Here is a 21764-nt window from a genome sequence, read left to right as displayed (position 1 = left end):
AAAAACATATGCTGCAGACCTTTAAACCCAACCAACCTTTCACAAGAGATGTGCTGATGCAACTTGCACTCCAACTGGCATAAATGCTGAAAGAAGGACAGCAATAATCTCACTCCCACTCATCCCTGTGCTAACCACAAGCTTTCCTAGGAAAGAATATTTAAAGGCACGTTTCACAGGCGAAACCATGAAAAGCATGAGTAGCTGTTTTCAGTTTTAGCTGGGTGGTTGGCAAGGTGTCTTTAACCAGTCTATCAGCAAAAATATTCTAATGTACTGTAATGTTCAGAGTTTCTGGTTTTTAGGAGGGAGGGAGGCAATAACAATGTACTTCTGCAGCTCAGCAAAGAGGCCCTGCTAACTCAGAGACCTCATATGAACTTAGCTTTGCACCAGAGTGGGATTTCCTTCACTCAGTCCCCATGAGAAGCTGCAGCAACAGTAAACAAAGACAGGGCTGAAACAGGTAGAATTTGTATATTTCTAGAGACTGCAGACTTGCTGAACTGGTATCACCCAACTCTGCTCCTGCTAACAGGTTCACCACACAGTCACACACAGGGTGAGTGAAGCACAAACTGTGGTGGCATGTGTCACCCAGCTCAGCTGAGGGGGTGTGATTAAGCCGGAATGGGGGCGGCCAGCGGTCCTGCAGCAGGACTTGAGAAGGGCAGAGAGAAGGTCCACAGAGAGGGCATGAGGAAAGGATGGGGCTTGGCACTAGCATGCCATTCCAATCCCAGGACACTCCGCTGCGCAGCGCACTGTTCTAACACTGTAATTTGGACTAAAAATATTGCACTTTCTTTCCTCCTTCCTTTTTGTCTAAATACTGTGGCTACTTTTTTCCAATCCTGTGGTTCACCATTATGGTCCATTTCCCCTATCAAAGCATGCATGTGCAGGACCTCTCATTGACTTTGTGTCAATTTAAAGGTCCAATGCAGCTGTTTTATCTCAATATTAAATAATTTCTGTGTAACAATTAAGTACCTTACTGTGATTATTTTTGACAATTTTAACTGAAAACAAACAAAATAGCTTCTTAGCAAAGAAAAAGAATTCAGTGGGGGAGGGAAAAACGGAACATTTGCTGTTATTGGCAGAGGTTTGTAACTCTTTATTGGTTTATTAACTCATTCACCGCATGGTGATGTCACTATGGAAGGCCAAAACTCCATCCCACTAAAACAGGCTGAAATTTCAGGCAGTCTTTTCAAAACAGCTACACTAAAAGGGCATCATAATTTTCACAATTTCACAGTATTATTCCAGTGTGTGGAAATATATACATTACCAGTCAAAAGTTTGGACAAAACCTACTCATTCAAGGGTTTTTCTATTTAGACAATTTTTTACATTGTAGAATATTAGTGATGACATCAAAACTATGAAATAGCACATATGGAATCATGTAGTAACCAAAAAAGTGTTAAACAAATCAAAACAGATTTTAGATTCTTCAAAGTAGCCACCCTTTGCCTTGATGACAGCTTTGCACACTCTTGGCATTCTCTCAACCAGCTTCATGATGTAGTCACCTGGAATGCATTTCAATTAACAGGAGTGCCTTGTTAAAAGTGAATTTGTGGAATTTCTTTCCTTCTTAATGTGTTTGAGACAAATCAGTTATGTTGTGACAACTTGCAGACATGTTTACGTGCTGCTGTGCGTTTTGTTGCCAACCTTACTTTGCTACCTGACAACTTTACGGTTTTTACTTTTAATTACCGTTTATGTTTTTCGTTTTTCCCTCACTCAACTTTTTTTCATTCAACTTTTTCACTCCGGACGTTTTATCTGGACATGGTTCATCAGGACTTCCAACAGCCGAAGCTAAGTAGTAACATTAACATGATGCCTTCTAATTGCAGTCGCTGTACTCATAATATACAGGAGAACGATCGCCTTACGGCGAGGATAGCTGTGCTGCATGCCCAGCTTCAGACGCAATCGTTAGGCAAGGGTAAATTCAGTGTAGGAAAGGATGAAACAGCGTCTGTGCCACCAGTAAGTACAGATAGTAACATTAGTATAAATCCCCTCGCACGGTCCCCGCAGCCGGACAACTTTCTCATGGCTTCTGGAGGGAAATGCTGTAGGATTGCTCAACCGGTGTCGCTCATTCAGCCGACAGAAACTTTCAACCGGTTCTCCCCATTGAGCAGCGAGTCGGAGTCAGAGGCCGAGCCTTCTCTGGTCTCTACTCCTCCCGTTACGGGGTCTGAGACGCCGAAGGCTCCCACCATTAGCTCTCACAAATTGAAAACCCTAGTCATTGGCGACTCCATTACCCGCAGTATTAGACTTAAAACGAATCATCCAGCGATCATACACGGTTTACCAGGGGGCAGGGCTACCAACGTTAAGGCTAATCTGAAGATGGTGCTGGCTAAAAAGCTAAAACTGCCGAGTGTAGAGAGTATAGGGATATTGTTATCCACGTCGGCACCAACGATGTTAGGATGAAACAGTCAGAGGTCACCAAGCACAACATAGCTTCAGCGTGTAAATCAGCTAGAAACATGTGTCGGCATCGAGTAATTGTCTCTGGCCCCCTCCCAGTTAGGGGGAGTGATGACCTCTACAGCAGAGTCTCACAACTCAATCGCTGGTTGAAAACTGTTTTCTGCCCCTACCAAAAGATAGAATTTGTAGATAATTGGCCCTCTTTCTGGGACTCACCCACAAACAGGACCAAGCCTGGCCTGTTGAGGAGTGACAGACTCCATCCTAGCTGGAGGGGTGATCTCATCTTATCTAGGAACATAGACAGGGCTCTAAGTCCCCTAGCTCCACAATGAAATAGGGTGCAGGCCAGGGGTCTGCCACTAGCACAGTCAGTGTAGTCAGCTCAGCTATCCCCATTGAGACCGTGTCTGTGCCTCGACCTAGGTTGGGCAAAACTAAACATGGCGGTGTTAGCCTTAGCAATCTCACTAGAATAAAGACCTCCTCCATTCCTGCCATTATTGAAAGAGATCGTGATACCTCACATCTCAAAATAGGGCTACTTAATGTTAGATCCCTCACTTCAAAGGCAGTTATAGTCAATGAACTAATCACTGATCATAATCTTGATGTGATTGGCCTGACTGAAACATGGCTTAAGCCTGATGAATTTACTGTGTTAAATGAGGCCTCACCTCCTGGTTACACTAGTGACCATATCCCCCGTGCATCCCGCAAAGGCGGAGGTGTTGCTAACATTTACGATAGCAAATTTCAATTTACAAAAAAAAAAGACGTTTTTATCTTTTGAGCTTCTAGTCATGAAATCTATGCAGTCTACTCAATCACTTTTTATAGCTACTGTTTACAGGCCTCCTGGGCCATATACAGCGTTCCTCACTGAGTTCCCTGAATTCGTATTGGACCTTGTAGTCATAGCAGATAATATTCAAATTTTTGGTGACTTTAATATTCACATGGAAAAGTCCACAGACCCACTGCAAAAGGCTTTCGGAGCCATCATCGACTCAGTGGATTTTGTCCAACATGTCTCTGGACCTACTCACTGCCACAGTCATACTCTGGACCTAGTTTTGTCCCATGGAATAAATGTTGTGGATCTTAATGTTTTTCCTCATAACCCTGGACTATCGGACCACCATTTTATTACGTTTGCAATCGCAACAAATAATTTGCTCAGACCTCAACCAAGGAGCATCAAAAGTCGTGCTATAAATTCTCAGACAACCCAAAGATTCCTTGATAACCTTCCAGACTCCCTCTGCCTACCCAAGGACGTCAGAGGACAAAAATCAGTTAACCACCTAACTGAGGAACTCAATTTAACCTTGCGCAATACCCTAGATGCAGTTGCACCCCTAAAAACTAAAAACATTTGTCATAAGAAACTAGCTCCCTGGTATACAGAAAATACCCGAGCTCTGAAGCAAGCGTCCAGAAAATTGGATCGGAAATGGCACCACACTAAACTGGAAGTCTTCCGACTAGCTTGGAAAGACAGTACCGTGCAGTATCGAAGAGCCCTCACTGCTGCTCGATCATCCTATTTTCCAACTTAATTGAGGAAAATAAGAACAATACTACATTTATTTTTGATACTGTCGCAAAGCTAACTAAAAAGCAGCATTCCCCAACAGAGGATGGCTTTCACTTCAGCAGTAATAAATTCTTTCAGGAAAAGATCATGATCATTAGAAAGCAAATTATGTACTCCTCTTTAAATCTGCATATTCCTGAGTCTGCACAACTCTGCCAGGACCTAGGATCAAGGGAGACACTCAAGTGTTTTAGTACTATATCTCTTAACACAGTGATGAAAATAATCATGGCCTCTAAACCTTCAAGCTGCATACTGGACCCTATTCCAACTAAACTACTGAAAGAGCTGCTTCCTGTGTTTGGCCCTCCTATGTTGAACATAATAAACGGCTCTCTATTCACCGGATGTGTACCAAACTCACTAAAAGTGGCAGTAATAAAGCCTCTCTTGAAAAAGCCAAACCTTGACCCGGAAAATATAAAAAACTATCGGCCTATATCGAATCTTCCGTTCCTCTTTAAATTGTTTGTAAAAGCTGTTGCGCAGCAACTCACTGCCTTCCTGAAGACAAACAATGTATACGAAATGCTTCCGTCTGGTTTTAGACCCCATCATAGCACTGAGACTGCACTTGTGAAGGTGGTAAATGACCTTTTAATGGCGTCAGACCGAGGCTCTGCATCTGTCCTCGTGCTCCTAGACCTTAGTGCTGCTTTTGATACCATCGATCACCACATTCTTTTGGAGAGATTGGAAACCCAAATTGGTCTACATGGACAAGTTCTGGCCTGGTTTAGATCTTATCTGTCGGAAAGATATCAATTTGTCTCTGTTAATGGTTTGTCCTCTGACAAATCAACTGTAAATGTTGGTGTTCCTCAAGGTTCCGTTTTAGGACCACTATTGTTTTCACTATATATTTTACCTCTTGGGGATGTCATTCGAAAACATAATGTTAACTTTCACTGCTACGCGGATGACACACAGCTGTACATTTCAATGAAACATGGTGAAGCCCCAAAATTGCCCTCGCTAGAAGCCTGTGTTTCAGACATAAGGAAGTGGATGGCTGCAAACTTTCTACTTTTAAACTCGGACAAAACAGAGATGTTTGTTCTAGGTTCCAAGAAACAAAGAGATCTTCTGTTGAATCTGACAATTAATCTTGATGGTTGTACAGTCGTCTCAAATAAAACTGTGAAGGACCTCGGCGTTACTCTGGACCCTGGCATTGAAGCTCGTTTGTAGGTTAGATAGCACAGTGTCCAAGGAAGGGCCAGAAGTATACAGAATGGTGTCGTCTGCGTAGAGGTGGATCAGGGAATTGCCCGCAGCAAGAGCAACATCATTGATATATACAGAGAAAAGAGTCGGCCCGAGAATTGAACCCTGTGGTACCCCCATAGACTGCCAGAGGACCGGACAACATGCCCTCCGATTTGACACACTGAACTCTGTCTGCAAAGTAGTTGGTGAACCAGGCAAGGCAGTCATCAGAAAAACCGAGGCTACTGAGTCTGCCGATAAGAATATGGTGATTGACAGAGGCGAAAGCCTTGGCCAGGTCGATGAAGACGGCTGCACAGTACTGTCTTTTATCGATGGCGGTTATATCGTTTAGTACCTTGAGCGTGGCTGAGGTGCACCCGTGACCGGCTCGGAAACCGGATTGCACAGCAGAGAAGGTACGGTGGGATTCGAGATGGTCAGTGATCTGTTTATTAACTTGGCTTTCGAAGACCTTAGATAGGCAGGGCAGGATGGATATAGGTCTGTAACAGTTTGGGTCCAGGGTGTCTCCCCCTTTGAAGAGGGGGATGATCGCGGCAGCTTTCCAATCCTTGGGGATCTCAGACGATATGAAAGAGAGGTTGAACAGGCTGGTAATAGGGGTTGGGGGGGGGGGGGGGGCCGAGGTTGTTGGCCGAGGTTGGAGTAGCCAGGTTGGAGTAGCAAGCTGTTGGCCGAGGTTGGAGTAGCCAGGTGGAAGGCATGGCCAGCCGTTGAGAAATGCTTGTTGAAGTTTTAGATTATCATGGATTTATCGGTGGTGACCGTGTTACCTAGCCTCAGTCCAGTGGGCAGCTGGGAGGAGGTGCTCTTGTTCTCCATGGACTTTACAGTGTCCCAGAACTTTTTGGAGTTAGAGCTACAGGATGCAAATTTCCTGACTGACTGTGTGTATTGGTTCCTGACTTCCCTGAACAGTTGCATATCGCGGGGACTATTCGATTCTATTGCAGTCCGCCACAGGATGTTTTTGTGCTGGTCGAGGGAAGTCAGGTCTGGAGTGAACCAAGGGCTATATCTGTTCTTAGTTCTGCATTTTTTGAACGGGGCATGCTTATCTAAGATGGTGAGGAAGTTACTTTTAAAGAAGGACCAGGCATCCTCAACTGACGGGATGAGGTCAATATCCTTCCAGGATACCCGGGCCAGGTCAATTAGAAAGGCCTGCTCGCAGAAGTGTTTTAGGGAGCGTTTGACAGTGATGAGGGGTGGTCGTTTGACCGCGGACCCGTAGCGGATACAGGCAATGAGGCAGTGATCGCTGAGATCCTGATTGAAGACAGCAGAGCTGTATTTGGAGGGCAAGTTGGTCAGGATAATGTCTATGAGGGTGCCCATGTTTACGGATTTAGGGTTGTACCTAGAGGGTTCCTTGATGATTTGTGTGAGATTGAGGGCATCTAGCTTAGATTGTAGGACTGCCGGGGTGTTAAGCATATCCCAGTTTAGGTCACCTAACAGAACAAACTCTGAAGCTAGATGGGGGGCGATCAATTCACAAATGGTGTCCAGGGCACAGCTGGGAGATGAGGGGGGTCGGTAGCAGGCGGCAACAGTGAGAGACTTATTTCTGGAGAGATTCATTTTTAAAATTAGAAGTTCGAACTGTTTGGAAATGGACCTGGAAAGTATGACATTACTTTGCAGGCTATCTCTGCAGTAGATTGCAACTCCTCCCCCTTTGGCAGTTCTATCTTGGCGGAAAATGTTATAGTTGGGTATGGAATCTCAGAATTTTTGGTGGCCTTCCTAAGCCAGGTTTCAGACACGGCAAGGACATCAGGGTTGGCAGAGTGTGCTAAAGCAGTGAGTAAAACAAACTTAGGGAAGAGGCTTCTGATGTTAACATGCATGAAACCAAGGCTTTTTCGATCACAGAAGTCAACAAATGAGGGTGCCTGGGGACATGCAGGGCCTGGGTTTACCTTCACATCACCCGAGGAACAGAGGAGGAGTAGGATGAGGGTGCGGCTAAAAACTATCAAAACTGGTCGCCTTGAGCGTTGGGGACAAAGAATAAAAGGAGCAGATTTCTGGGCGTGGTAGAATAGATTCAGGGCATAATGTGCAGACAGGGGTATGGTGGGGTGCGGGTACAACGGAGGTAAGCCCAGGCACCGGGTGATGATAAGAAAGATTGTATCTCTGGACATGCTGGTTATAATGGGTGAGGTCACCGCATGTGTGGGAGGTGGGACAAAGGAGGTGTCAGGGGTATGAAGAGTGGAACTAGGGGCTCCATTGTAAACTAAAACAATGATAACTAACCTGAACAACAGTATACAAGGCATATTGACATTTGAGAGAGACATACAGCGAGGCATAAAGTAATCGCAGGTATTGATTGGGAGAGCTAGCTAAGACAACAGGTGAGACAACAGCTAATCAGCTAACACAACAACAACAGGTAAAATGGCGATGACTACGCAGAGAGGGTCGGATTAACTACACCCAGAGCCTGAGTTCGCGGCTGGGGCCGACAGATGTTTTTTTTAAACAACAGAATGGAGTACCGTGATTAATGGACAGTCCAGCAGGCATCAGCTATGTAGCCAAGTGATCATAGTGTCCAGGGGGCAGCAGTAGATGGAACAGGGAAGCCGCAGAGTAGTCGCCACTACGCTAGCACGCGGGCGACACAGCGTTTAAAGTTAGTAGCCCGGGGCTAGTGGGAGCGTCTGCTCCGACGGAGGCCGGTTGAAGGCACAGCGGATGAAGTATTCGTCGGCAGACCAGTCGTGGTGGTGCGGCGGGGTGCCGTGTCGACAGAGGATCCAAGCCAGATGGCGAAAGAGGTATTGTAGAATTTAGTTTGCTAGCCGGGAGATGCGCCTGGCTCACGGCTAACTGGTGCTAGCTTCGTGGCAGGGAAGTTTGCCACTAGCTAGCTGTGAAGGTCAGAAGTAGTGGTCCAGGGATTACGGCAGGAAACCGGCGTTGTAGTGGAGAGACAGTCCAGTACTGGTAGATTGGCGAGTATATTCCAGGCTAAAAACAGGTTATTATCCAGGCTAAAAACAGGGCTGGTATCTGTGCAGAAGGTAAAAGCCGCTAGCAGTGGCTAACAATGACTAAATAGCTTGTAGCTAATTAGCTTCTGGTGGTTCTTGAATGTGTTCTAAAATTAAAAATAATAGCGATTCCGTATCACATTGGTTGAGGCAGGTTACCGGAAGGTATAATCGAATTAAAATGGAAAAGAGTGAAAATAAAATGGAAATATATACAAAAAAGAAGAAAAATACAAAAGTACACGAGAGGACGAACAAAAACACGTCTTCACTGCTACGCCATCTTGAATCATGTGTTGGGGGGCTAGGGTCAGTAGTTTATGTGTCGGGGGGCTAGGGTCAGTCTGTTATATCTGGAGTATTTCTCCTGTCTTATCCAGTGTCCTGTGTGAATTTAAGTATGCTCTCTCTAATTCTCTCTTTCTTTCTTTCTCTCTCTCGGAGGACCTGAGCCCTAGGACCATGCCTCAGGACGACCTGGCATGATGACTCATTGTTGTCCCCAGTCCACCTCGCCGTGCTGCTGCTCCAGTTTCAACTGTTCTGCCTGCGGCTATGGAACCCTGACCTGTTCACCGGACGTGCTACCTGTCCCAGACCTGCTGTTTTCAACTCTCTAGAGATAGCAGGAGCGGTAGAGATACTCTCAATGATCGGCTGTGAAAAGCCAACTGACATTTACTCCTGAGGTGCTGACTTGTTGCACCCTCGACAACTACTGTGATTATTATTATTTGACCATGCTGGTCATTTATGAACATTTTAACATCTTGGCCATGTTCTGTTATAATCTCCACCCGGCACAGCCAGAAGAGGACTGGCCACCCCTCATAGCCTGGTTCCTCTCTAGGTTTCTTCCTACGTTTTGGCCTTTCTAGGGAGTTTTTCCTAGCCACTGTGCTTCTACATCTGCATTGCTTGCTGTTTGGGGTTTTAGGCTGGGTTTCTGTACAGCACTTTAATATATCAGCTGATGTAAAAAGGGCTATATAAATACATTTGATTTGATAGCACTATTTGGTAAAAGACCAAGTCCATATTATGGCAAGAATAGCTTAAATAAGCAAAGTGAAACGACAGTCCATCATTACTTTAAGACATGAAGGTCAGTCAATCAGGAACATTTCAAGAACTTTGAAAGTTTCTTAAAAGTGCAGTCGCAAAAACAATCAAGTGCTATGATGAAACTAGCTCTCATGGGGACCGCCACAGGAAAGGAAGACCCAGAGTTATCTCTGCTGCAGAGGATAAGTTCATTAGAGTTAACTGCACCCCAAATAAATGCTTCACAGAGTTCAAGTAACAGACACATCTCAAATAAACTGTTCGGTGGAAATCTGTCCTTTGGTCTGATGAGTCCAAATTTGAGATTTTGGTGAATGGATGATCTCTGCATGTGTGGTTCCCACTGAGAAGTATGGAGGAAGTGTGGTGTAGGGTGCTTTGCTGGTGATACTGTTGGGGATTTATTTAGAATTCAAGGCACACTTAACCAGCATGGCTACCACAGTATTCTGCAGCGATAGAACATCCCATCTGGTTTGCGCTTAGTGGGACTGTCATTTGTTTTCAAAAGGACAATGACCTAAACACACCTCCAGGCTGTGTAAGGGCTATTTGACCAAGAAGGAGTGATGGAGTTCTGCATCAGATGACCTGGCCTCCACAATCACCGGACCTCAAATCAATTGCAATGGTTTAGGATGAGTTGAACCGCAGAGCGAATGAAAAGCAGCCAACAAGTGCTCAGCATATTTGTGAACTCCTTTAAGACTGTTGGAAAAGCATTCCTCATGAAGCTGGTTGAGAGAATGCTAAGAGTGTGCAAAGCTCTCATCAAGGCAAAGGGTGGCTACCTTGAAGAATCTAAAATCTATTTTGATTTGTTGAACACTTTTTTGGTTACTACATGATTCCATGTGTTATTTCATAGTTTTGATGTCTTCACTATTATTCTACAATGTAGAAAATCGTTAAAAAAAAAAAAGAAAAACCCTTGAATGAGTAGGTGTCAACTTTTGACTGATACTGCATATAAAACACAGGAAAATCACATTGACAGACATCTGACAACAGCAAAGCTATATGAGCCAATTTAACAGGTTGCTGGCTGCTCACACTCAAAAAACACAAGGTGTCACATTAGAGTTACTAACTCCAGTCCTTACGAAAGCCATGACGTTGTGTCTGCTTTTCCCCCATGCTGCCATCTCCAAGGTCCTTCGTGAGAAGAAGACTCGTGCCCTGACAAAGACAAATGTATTCTACCGCATAATTAAGTTTGGCGTTCAGACATACAACAACTTACTACTGTACTACTATAGAAAATTATGTATTTGGATCATGTGCAGTGTTTTGATTGATTTGTCCCTTGGAATCTTACTACTAGTCCCTATTGTGTCAAAACATGCCAAACCTTCATGATCAGATTACAATGATTTTAGAGGAGAGCCATGGTCTGACAATTTCTGAGCTGAGCTGTAAACTGTGAAACTAGACAAACTACATTGTTCAGTGGTCATGGTTGAATACTATGATAAAAGTATGTTTAGTTTGAAAATAGTTTAGATCTTTGTAAAGCAAGGTAATTGCTTATTGTACACAACCATGCTTTGTTTCAGAATATGTAGGCTAGTTGGTAAATAATATGTATATATATATATATATATATATATATATAAAAGGTTGTGTTAGTCTATAGGGCTTCACGGAGGGAGGCATAGACCTATAGAAATTAGGTGGCAGTAAGACACAGCAAATACTAGTCAAAGGACCAAAAAGAAATCCTCAGTGGTATCTTAAATACAACTTTTGATGTTTTGTTGCATCTTAACCAAAAGCTTTAAAGCATGAGAGGTGACCCAAGCTTTGTTATCCAAGGCTTGCAATGTATTATTAATATGCTGCAATGTTACCCTCAGGAATATCATGTTTGCGGGTGTCCTACCACAACACTCTATTGAAGAGACCTAAACCATGTTATTACAATTCCAATGATAATGACAGCTTCAAAATGCTCAGGGTTATTTCAGTTTTCTACTCCCTGTCATAGCAATTAGCTTTAAATTTAGTCGCCAAACTCTGCATGATGCCAGTGCAAAAAGCTATATGCTTAAATTTACAGTAACTACACCCTGACATCTGTGATATACTTTATTGTTCAACTTTTGGTTGAAGAATGTTCCTTGGGCACCTTCAAGTTTCTCCATAAAGCACAATTTGGAAGCCAGTTGAGAGAGGGCATGTAATGTGACAGTGGCTTTTGGATTCAAATGACCCGCAATAACTTTACATTGATTATTTCAGTTGGTTCAGGTACTCAGAACCTGTAAAGTCAACTGCAATTTGTTGAACTTTTGTGGCTTCTCCGAAATTTATGTAATCCAACAAAACAGTGTGATCCTGGTGGCTGTGTAACCTGTCAGCGGCCCAAGGTTCTTCCCAGGACACGCAGCACAATATTCCTGTTAGAAGGGGTGCAAATGACGTTACATACCAGGGGGTGCACCTCAATCCACATGTAGGCCTATAAACAGATCTGTGTTAATGTGTCACGTGTGCTATATTTAACATATTCACATGACAAGAGGCTCAAGAAGCAGAAAATGAACATGTCTTTCTTGATATTCATGCAAAGGTCTGTTGATGGGAAGTTTCTGTATTTTATTCGTCTGAATGTTTGTAGCGCAGAGATCCTATTTGTTATATTATGTAGCTAGCCTAACTTTATTGCGTGTAGCCTGTTTCATTTGAATATGTTTTTGTGTGATTGCATTCTAAGTCAAATTTACCTGGAATAGTTTTGTATACTGTGCATATGACATTACCTGCTTCAGGTGATTGTGAAGTAGACTGCTAGCATGTCCACAGCCAGTGCCACATGATATGGTTTCTATGGCATCAAAATTGTAAAACACAGGTTCCCCAGTGGCTTGAAGTGAAGCTTACCTAGCTATTGTTAGGCAAGGTCTGTGTAGGTATAGCCACTACAATTCTTTGTCCAAATTGTATGTCTACAAAAGGAAAGAAATGAGGCAAACAGGAGTCAAAAGCCAATAAAGAGTCTGACATTGAGAAGGAAAAGGTCAATGCTGCTCTTCTTTAGCTTTTGCAGAAGCAGCAGCTGTTCTTCCTGGTGTCCACAAAAAAACACTGGTACACTGATAGTCACACAAATGTAAAATAAAACGATATACAAACAACTTTCTTTTTTTATTACAAAAAAATTAGCATATCCTGTTCCAACTTTTTTTGTTGTTGCAGATTACAAGGCTGGAGGGACAATTTAAAAAGTAAAATAAATAAATAAAACAGGCCCTTGAGGAAAATTAACAGCTGGTAAGTATTTAGTCTTTGTGAATTAAGTTCGGGTAACTAACCTCCCAGGTAAATCTTCCATCATTTTGACCTAACAGCCACATTCAAAAGAACAATGAGTGACTAGACAGGGCAGAAATGGACCAGGAACATTTACATGTAGTCTATCTAATAATACATATTAATTGTCCTGTAAGTCCCAAGGGTATACATTGTTTGTACTCCATCAAAATAAATGTGCTGTGTTGGTTCTGAACCACAGTGTTCTTTTTAATTAGGCAGTCCCTATGCTAACTTATATGAAAAAACAAAGAAAACAAAAACAAAGAAAAACAAAAACTAAGAACCTACCCCATACACTTTCAGCCATATAGTCTGAAATTATGTTTTGGTAATGCCCTTCTTTGGAAACAGAAAAAAAAGTCATTAAAATGTGCATGGTCTCAAACATACAAACTAGTTTTTATATAGGCTAAGAAGGTATCTTTCCCTCATGTGTCATATGGATTGTTTGTGCTGGTGTGCAACTTTATTTACGGGTTAATTTTGACAGTTGATCTCTACAGAGAAAAATAAATCATATTGATTGGAGTAAAGATCCTTGAAATATCTAACTGCCATTGGAATGGTCAAACAACAACATGTTCCACTTTTGCTGACAGCTGTTTTCCATCTCCATGCTGGTAAAAATGGGACCCAATAAGCTTTTGAGAAATAAGACGCTCGGTCTGGACCAACTTAAAACATCCCCATTTTAGACATGCATGGCATTGTCACTTATGCCCATGTAGCACTAATTCTGGAAAATTATTTTTGTGGTTGACCCTAATGATGTGATTTCACGACATGCCCCTCAACCCCCTTTGCTCATTGTAAAGTGATAAAATGGTTCATCTTGAAAATTGACTTAGCTAATGGAAATCATCACATAAAAGCACTCCGAGAACATGAGCCCCGTGGCATGTCTCAAATTAGTCTGACAACGTTGAAAAAGTCAGCCACCAAACAATTATATCATCAAGATATTTAGCAGTTGTCATTTTCCAGTCATTCCACTGGGTCAGTGCCATATTTTCTTTGCAACTAAAACACAGCATTAGGAATAACAGAGAAGAGAGAAATGCTAAACTTCTGAAGCACAAATCTGGCCATTTGATGAAAGAATGCAAGCTTTCTGAAGAAAGCTGTGGCTAATTGAATTGACCCCTGTCCTAAGTTTATGGAATACAGTCACATAGCAAAATAGGTGGCATCTAAAGTAGCATGGCATTCATAAAGTAATCTAAAGAATAACAATTAGGCATAACATTATAATCAAATGGTTGCTAACCTATCATTTAGTCATCATGTACCTGATTGTGGGTGAATGTTTTGCTTGCCTTCCATAACTTTGTCCACTTTAGTCATTTCTGACTGGAGTGTACACAGCAGCATTTAAACTCTGATTTCAGCCTCAGTTTGACTGATTTGGGTTTGGTTGCAAAGGCCATATTTCATCTGAACTTTTAGATTTTATTCCCAGCTATTATAGGTGGTTGTTCTCCTCCTGTTCCTGGAAGCTATGGTAATTTCTCAGAAAATCTGCATCAATTATATTTCTGAAATAGCAGCTGCCATCTCACGTACAAATATGAAGTGGACACACACTTAGCTTTGGAAAGTGTACATTCTCAAAATGTTCATTGTATACATAAAGTAGCTAATAATATCGGTATACAGTATTTACACCTGCTGTGTAGAGAACATCATTTTCTTTGACTGCAAAATCCAAGTAATATACAGTATAACTAACTCTGATTGGTTGTTGCAGGTTTCAGAGTACACTCTTACATTCATTGAGCTGGATGAGAACTTCAAGAGATCCATCGAGTTCAGGATGATCCAGGGTGAACTGAAGACTATCAAGGAGTTTGGGGAAAAATAAAGCCCGAATGGACAGGAGCTCAGTAGCATGAGAACAAGATGGACAGAAACCTTGTTTCATACCCTGAAGTACCACTCTTGATTATGAATGATTTCACAGTTCTATCAATGATCATCAACTCTCTCTTTTCTAGATGAAAGAAAGCATGTACATTGCGGAGAGGGAGCACAAGTAAAGCCTAGCTAGAATGGAGCACACATTCTTCAGTGAAAAAGGTATGACTTTAAAAGGACAAATAATTTTGTACATGAAAAATACACTTAGGGAAAACTAGCCTTGAGCTAATCAAAAAGTATTGGATTTAATGGGTAAAGATGTTAAGGTGTGAAAAGCCTACTTGCGCTATAGAGGGGGGCGAGAGGAACAGTGAGTACTGTGTTCTCTGCAGGTTCGCCTAGAGGAGGCAGAGCAGAGGATCGCCCAACTGGATGAGAGGGCCCACAATGAAGCCGTTGTGCGAGTGTCTCCGCTGGCCAATTACAGGCTAATTTTACTGTTCAAACTGCACCTTCAGGCCAGGAGAAAAAAAAGAGGCAAAATAAATAACATGGGAGGGGAAACAAGGTTATTATCTTGACCACACCAGTTTGTCTTCCTTAAGATAGTGTACATCACCTAAGCCAATGATGACATCCCAAGCAGTTCCAGAATGCCTTGGAGGGAAGAGGGTCCTGGTTTGGAACAGTGGGGAAGACCTCTCTGTGTAGTGTATAGTTCAAAAGCCAAGTACTATATATACACTTTGAAGTCTGTGTGTTCTTTTATAGTCTATAAATGATCTTCAACACTGATACTGAATGTGGCATTTTTCATAGATTGTATTGCCAGTTCTATACTTCAGTTCTTGGTGATTTATATTGTAGAAATAAATGTAAGCTGCATTTTCAGACCAATTTGGTGACTTAAGGCAAATTAAAACCAAATCTTCCCCAGCATTCTAAGCTTGGAATTTGATGTCACTCATAATCTTCTCTACTACATCACCAGACCACTCCCTGTCCCATCACCAAACCCAGTGCACCACCTTTATGCCATTTATACCTTAGAGTTTGGCACATGACAGGTAAAACTGTCAAGCAGCTAGACAACGCATCACTCTTCATGTTCAACAACAACGTTGGTAGCCTAGTGCCTGGCTGAGACTAAGTGGAGAACCTGAGGAAGATGACTGTCACTGGCTGAGGAAAACGCCTCCCTGGCACTGCATAAGGTACACCAGCCCCAATGGCGCCACAAACAGAACTGTAGGCATTTTCATGCACTGGCAGTGCCTGGACAAAGATTCATCATCTCAATAACTTGTCTTTTGTAAATTGTTAAACACGTGGCAGATCTCCAGTGGACATATTTCAGATGGTATTTCCCCTTTTATTTATATTTACTGACCCCATGTTTGTTTTGCTTGCGGCCCCTCATACGGCCCCTCATACCCTCCACAGTGCGAGCTGGTGGCTTTGGCAAGTTTCCACTGGCTTCTGGGTTCCAAGTCAGTGGCTTCCCCCCTCAGCATTTTTGGGCACTGTTTCTCTAAAGCAAATACCATAATCTCACCCATTATTTTAAAGTCCTTCTTTCATGCTCCAGCCTCCTTCCATTCCCTTCCATGCTCCACCCATTCCCTTCCATGCTCCACCCATTTCCTTCCATGCTCCACCCATTCCCTTCCATGCTCCACCCTCCGATTCCCTTCCATGCTCCACCCTCCGATTCCCTTCCATGCTCCACCCTCCGATTCCCTTCCATGCTCCACCCTCCGATTCCCTTCCATGGTCCACCCTCCGATTCCCTTCCATGGTCCACCCTCCGATTCCCTTCCATGCGCAACCCTCCGATTCCCTTCCATGCGCAACCCTCCGATTCCCTTCCATGCGCAACCCTCCGATTCCCTTCCATGGTCCACCCTCCGATTCCCTTCCATGCGCAACCCTCCGATTCCCTTCCATGCGCAACCCTCCGATTCCCTTCCATGCTCCACCCTCCGATTCCCTTCCATGCTCCACCCTCCGATTCCCTTCCATGCGCAACCCTCCTTCCATGTGTTAGGTTTCGTTCCTTACGTCCTTCTTTTTCAATCATTGGTGAAATTAGTATTATGACAATATCTTTAACGCCCACTCCCCAAAGCTGATTTATTGTGGAATGTTTGACTAGTCTTATCTCCTCCACTCCCCTGCAGAGCTCCTTCTTCACAGTCACACATTACTCCGAGGGGCCTCTTCATAATGAAATAGAGAACTAAAAACAATTGTGGAATACTAAACCTCTAAAATGAATTTGTATTGTTAATCTGTAGTCTATGACCCTATAAATGTAAGGAAGGTCTTATAACCCCTCCTTTTCTATTAATATAACATAAGCATAATCAATTATTCTAATACACCAAACATTTGTACAGCCCCAATCATAACCCCTAGGTAAATCCTGACATGCTCAAACCTCCATCCATTTCCTTCCATGCTCAAACCTCCTTCCATGCTCAAACCTCCTTCCATTCGGCAATTAAGCCCCCCCAAAACATTATTAATTCATCAACATGCCATTTAGTGGCTTTAATTACATTACTTTGGAGAAAGCCATATGTATATTGTTTTGTATATTTTTATACACTGCTCAAAAAAATAAAGGGAACACTTAAACAACACAATGTAACTCCAAGTCAATCACACTTCTGTGAAATCAAACTGTCCACTTAGGAAGCAACACTGATTGACAATACATTTCACATGCTGTTGTGCAAATGGAATAGACAAAAGGTGGAAATTATAGGCAATTAGCAAGACACCCCCAATAAAGGAGTGATTCTGCAGGTGGTGACCACAGACCACTTCTCAGTTCCTATGCTTCCTGGCTGATGTTTTGGTCACTTTTGAATGCTGGCGGTGCTTTCATTTACATTACATTTACATTTAAGTCATTTAGCAGACGCTCTTATCCAGAGCGACTTACAAATTGGTGCATTCACCTTATGATATCCAGTGGAACAACCACTTTACAATAGTGCATCTAACTCTTTTAAGGGGGGGGGGGGGGGGGGGGGGGGTTAGAAGGATATTCCTTAAAGAGGTGGGGTTTCAGGTGTCTCCGGAAGGTGGTGATTGACTCCGCTGACCTGGCGTCGTGAGGGAGTTTGTTCCACCATTGGGGTGCCAGAGCAGCGAACAGTTTTGACTGGGCTGAGCGGGAACTGTACTTCCTCAGAGGTAGGGAGGCGAGCAGGCCAGAGGTGGATGAACGCAGTGCCCTTGTTTGGGTGTAGGGCCTGATCAGAGCCTGAAGGTACGGAGGTGCCGTTCCCCTCACAGCTCCGTAGGCAAGCACCATGGTCTTGTAGCGGATGCGAGCTTCAACTGGAAGCCAGTGGAGAGAGCGGAGGAGCGGGGTGACGTGAGAGAACTTGGGAAGGTTGAACACCAGACGGGCTGCGGCGTTCTGGATGAGTTGTAGGGGTTTAATGGCACAGGCAGGGAGCCCAGCCAACAGCGAGTTGCAGTAATCCAGACGGGAGATGACAAGTGCCTGGATTAGGACCTGCGCCGCTTCCTGTGTGAGGCAGGGTCGTACTCTGCGAATGTTGTAGAGCATGAACCTACAGGAACGGGTCACCGCCTTGATGTTAGTTGAGAACGACAGGGTGTTGTCCAGGATCACGCCAAGGTTCTTAGCACTCTGGGAGGAGGACACAATGGAGTTGTCAACCGTGATGGCGAGATCATGGAACGGGCAGTCCTTCCCCGGGAGGAAGAGCAGCTCCGTCTTGCCGAGGTTCAGCTGGAGGTGGTGATCCGTCATCCACACTGATATGTCTGCCAGACATGCAGAGATGCGATTCGCCACCTGGTTATCAGAAGGGGGAAAGGAGAAGATTAATTGTGTGTCGTCTGCATAGCAATGATAGGAGGGACCATGTGAGGATATGACAGAGCCAAGTGACTTGGTGTATAGCGAGAATAGGAGAGGGCCTAGAACAGAGCCCTGGGGGACACCAGTGGTGAGAGCACGTGGTGCGGAGACAGATTCTGGCCACGCCACCTGGTAGGAGCGACCTGTCAGGTAGGATGCAATCCAAGCGTGGGCCGCGCCGGAGATGCCCAACTCGGAGAGGGTGGAGAGGAGGATCTGATGGTTCACAGTATCAAAGGCAGCCGATAGGTCTAGAAGGATGAGAGCAGAGGAGAGAGAGTTAGCTTTAGCAGTGCGGAGCGCCTCCGTGACACAGAGAAGAGCAGTCTCAGTTGAATGACTAGTCTTGAAACCTGACTGATTTGGACCAAGAAGGTCATTCTGAGAGAGATAGCAGGAGAGCTGGCCAAGGACGGCACGTTCAAGAGTTTGAGAGAAAAGAAAGGGATACTGGTCTGTAGTTGTTGACATCGGAGGGATCGAGTGTAGGTTTTTTCAGAAGGGGTGCAACTCTCGCTCTCTTGAAGATGGAAGGGACGTAGCCAGCGGTCAAGGATGAGTTGATGAGCGAGGTGAGGTAAGGGAGAAGGTCTCCGGAAATGGTCTGGAGAAGAGAGGAGGGGATAGGGTCAAGCGGGCAGGTTGTTGGGCGGCCGGCCGTCACAAGACGCGAGATTTCATCTGGAGAGAGAGGGGAGAAAGAGGTCAAAGCACAGGGTAGGGCAGTGTGAGCAGAACCAGCGGTGTCGTTTGACTTAGCAAACGAGGATCGGATGTCGTCGACCTTCTTTTCAAAATGGTTGACGAAGTCATCCGCAGAGAGGGATTTCACTCTAGTGGTAGCATGAGACGGAGTCTACAACCCACACAAGTGGCTCAGGTAGTGCAGCTCATCCAGGATGGCACATCAATGCGAGCTGTGGCAAGAAGGTTTGCTGTGTCTGTCAGCGTAGTGTCCAGAGCATGGAGGCGCTACCAGGAGACAGGCCAGTACATCAGGAGACATGGAGGAGGCCGTAGGAGGGCAACAACCCAGCAGCAGGACCGCTACCTCCGCCTTTGTGCAAGGAGGAGCACTGCCAGAGCCCTGCAAAATGACCTCCAGCAGGCCACAAATGTGCATGTGTCTGCTCAAACGGTCAGAAACAGACTCCATGAGGGTGGTATGAGGGCCCGACGTCCACAGGTGGGGGTTGTGCTTACAGCCCAACACTGTTTATTGGGGGTGTCTTGCTAATTGCCTATAATTTCCACCTTTTGTCTATTCCATTTGCACAACAGCATGTGAAATTTATTGTCAATCAGTGTTGCTTCCTAAGTGGACAGTTTGATTTCACAGAAGTGTGATTGACTTGGAGTTACATTGTGTTGTTTAAGTGTTCCCTTTATTTTTTTGAGCAGTGTATATAAAGCCATATGTATATATGATGATCGCAACCCTATTTTAAGACTAACCCCTCAACCATTCCAATATTTCCCAGCCCTAGAAGACCAGTGAGCTGATGGAGAATGTGTCCCAGGTGAGGGCCCAGGAGATAGCAGAGCTGAGGGGGAAGGTGGGGAGCTTGAAAGACACAGCACCGGGCCCTGGACAGCACCAAGGCCGGCCAAGTGGAGTTGGACAAGTTGCAGAAGCTGGTGACCATGCGGGAGAAGGAGATGGGGCGAGTGAAGCGGCAGCCACAGCATTGTGTAGCAATGCGCAGAGCTAGAATGATTCTTCCAGGAGGCCCTGGGCAAGGTGAAGCATGAGATCCAGGCCTGCCCGCTGCAGTACAGGCAGGAGGCCCACAGTAGGAGGATGAGTAAGGCCTGGTCAGGCAAGCAGTACTCCTGAATCCACACCTCCCCCAAAACCCCTCACAGCACCAACAGTGTCGACACCGACCTGGAGGAGGCTGAGAAGTGGTGAGGCCTGCCTGCGGTCATCACCACCACTTACCGTACATTGCCCCATTTCTCTGTTAGCAACTCCTTGTCAGCTGTATATGATTCAGCAGTCATCTATTCAAAACACAAACATTGTACACTGTTCAAAAGTTGACAAATAATGTCTAGACTGTTCCTACATGAAAATCAATTTTTCCACTACACTTGTGTTTCAGGAAAAATCTCCAGAGCAACAAGGTTGACATCTCTGAACTCACGTGGGAGAAGGAGAAAGAGCTTAGACTGCCAAAATGAAAGGACAGAAAGCAAGGTAACAGCTAGCTACTACATCGTGTGGGTCCGGTGTTGTCTGCCAGCAGACATGCTCATTGTTAGCTTCCCTCTTTTCTATTTCTACTGCGTTCAGTTTAGATGATACCATCAATTTGGAATCATTAAACATGAAAACAAAACCCCTGGCACAATAAAGAGTTGAGATCAAAACGCAGTGATACCATAAGAAGCACGAGCCGTGCTGCAGTCTGAGGGACTTTAAGACATTTAAAAAGGAGTCACAAATAAACAGCTCTTTTGTCAGCAGAAGAGGATACCATAAAACATCAGTTAGGTTTAAACCAAATTTTCTTTTCCGTCCAGCTGCTTAAAAAGAAGGAAGAAAGAGTCTGGGCACAATAGTAAAAATAGGGCCGGCCACAGAGTCCTGTGCTTGGAAACAAACATCTGGCCACGCCGATTTGCCTTCAGCCTCTTGGCCCCACTTCACGTGCACAAGGAGTTTATTTAGTTCTTTGAACGTCTGTGGTTAGGGAACAGCTGGCAGCATGATTGTCAAGTTGAGTGCAGGGGATCTGAATGTATATGGTGTCAACATTGTCCTGACGTCTAGCCTTGCAAACAGAGCATTTGGCAACCTAGGATGAATTTACAGAAACCCAGTAGAGTATGAATCATAATGACTCATTTCTGCAGTCTACAGCTAGACAGAACAGCTGCCACAGTATAGGAAAACGTTCCTTTAAAAAATCTACAGCATTTCAATCTACTCTTCCTTTTGCAGGAATCTGAGCCAACCTTTGGCGTTGTTGGCATCCCCAGATAGGAACCAGAACGACACAGATCCCGGGTAAGACACCAAAACAATACTTGAGAATGTCCTGGTTTCTCTTTGTAATTACAAAGCTTCGGTAGATTTATCTGTCCCATAGAGCATGTTTAAACACTGGCAGTGAGACAGTGATTTATCAGACCTTGTAGATTTTTTGCTACATAATGACATATGCCTTGCAGAATTACAGAGGAGCCGTCCCTTGCGACCATCACCCAGGCGCCTGTGTATACCCTGCCCTCCAACCCCAGCGCCCTGCCGGATATCCAGAACACATGAGCTCCCCGACAGTCCCCTGCGGTGTTAGTGTCACGG

The 21764-nt window shown here is 44.4% G+C and overlaps 1 pseudogene; it reads left to right on the top strand.

The window, feature by feature from the left end:
• Positions 1-10488: 10488 nt before the first annotated feature.
• LOC139531005 (basal body-orientation factor 1-like) lies at positions 10489-21728 on the top strand (annotated as a pseudogene).
• Positions 21729-21764: the final 36 nt, after the last annotated feature.

Source organism: Salvelinus alpinus, chromosome 9 (assembly GCF_045679555.1).
Source record: "Salvelinus alpinus chromosome 9, SLU_Salpinus.1, whole genome shotgun sequence".
Classification (NCBI taxonomy): domain Eukaryota; kingdom Metazoa; phylum Chordata; class Actinopteri; order Salmoniformes; family Salmonidae; genus Salvelinus; species Salvelinus alpinus.
The sequence above is the reverse complement of the archived record's forward strand: the minus strand, read 5'-3'. Positions and strand labels throughout refer to the sequence as shown.